This window comes from Apteryx rowi, unplaced genomic scaffold, assembly GCF_003343035.1.
Source record: "Apteryx rowi isolate R43461 unplaced genomic scaffold, aptRow1 scaffold_133, whole genome shotgun sequence".
Classification (NCBI taxonomy): domain Eukaryota; kingdom Metazoa; phylum Chordata; class Aves; order Apterygiformes; family Apterygidae; genus Apteryx; species Apteryx rowi.
This window is the reverse complement of record NW_020447564.1, coordinates 672,322-673,544: the sequence shown is the minus strand read 5'-3', so window position 1 is coordinate 673,544 and position 1,223 is coordinate 672,322.

Below are 1,223 nucleotides of genomic sequence, written 5' to 3'. Positions count from 1 at the left end.
GGGGAGGGGCGGGGTGTGCCGGGCGCGTGCGGCTGCCGCTACAACCAACGGTCGCCGCCACAGCCAGCGGCCGCCGCCCGTGCTGAGGGAGGAGGAGGAGGCGCGGGGTCCCCCCGCCCCCTCCAGACCCTCTCATGACTCCCCGGCCGGGACTGGGGGACACCGGCCATCCTCACAAGCAGCGGCCAAGGGCAGCTCCTCGTTGCGGCCGCTCTGCCTCTGAACTTGGCCACCTCTTAATAATCTCCTCCTCAGGGGTCTTGGGTCCGCCACCTTGGGGAGAGCTGGGCAAGGAGCGGGCTGAACCTGGGTGCTGGCCTTCCCACGGCCCCCGTGAAGGAAGTTTCTGGAAGGAGGCTTCTCGCCTTCGCACTCTGTGGAGAAAATGCTGTTCTCCCACTCCCCCCCCCCTTTTTTTTCTTTTTTTTTGCGGTGCACAGCACTCAGTTAAGCCTAAAAGACTTTTTTTGGATCTTGCTCCTCGTGCTCTAGTGTTACGTGAACCACCATTTTATACTAAGTACTTGCCCTCGTTTCTTCAGTGTTACGCTATCCCAAGAAGTAGCTTAATATTTATAATCAGTGTAAACACTGATTTTTCATAGCACTGAATCATCTGTAATGAAAACACTGCGACCTGGCATGCCAGCAATGAAAGATTTTTTTTTTTTCCCCAAGTGCAAGACTAAGTTTCCTGAATTAACCAACTAGATGGCCCGTTTCTATTTGGAAAACAAAAGGTTCTTCCCCCAAGGTTCCTCCATCAAAATACACCCCTCGGTAGATGGATAGCAACAACAGGCAATGAGATACAAGACTGTACGTGGGAGGAATGCAGAAGAGCTTAGTGCAACAGAACAAAAGGGAGCTGCCATGTCCACTTGTGCATCTAAGTTTGGGCCCTCAGTTACGCCTATCGCACGCTGGGGGGTGTATGACCAGCCTGCAGGTCAGATAAATCCTTAACTAGGCACCTAACATTAAACAGCTGGTAGTGCTCCCAAATTATTACTTGCTCTAAGTATATTGTTGAATAAAATCAATTTACCAATATACATATCCTGCAATTTGTGCTTGCAGGCAGTTATTTGTTCTCCTTATGCACCCAAATACTGTTTTGCTACTGCTTTTCTTTTTGCTAAAGTAAAGTCATTTTGATGGTGCTGAGACCATCTTGATGTATAAAAGGATTTTTTTTCCTCCAGATTTTGCCAGTTATTCCA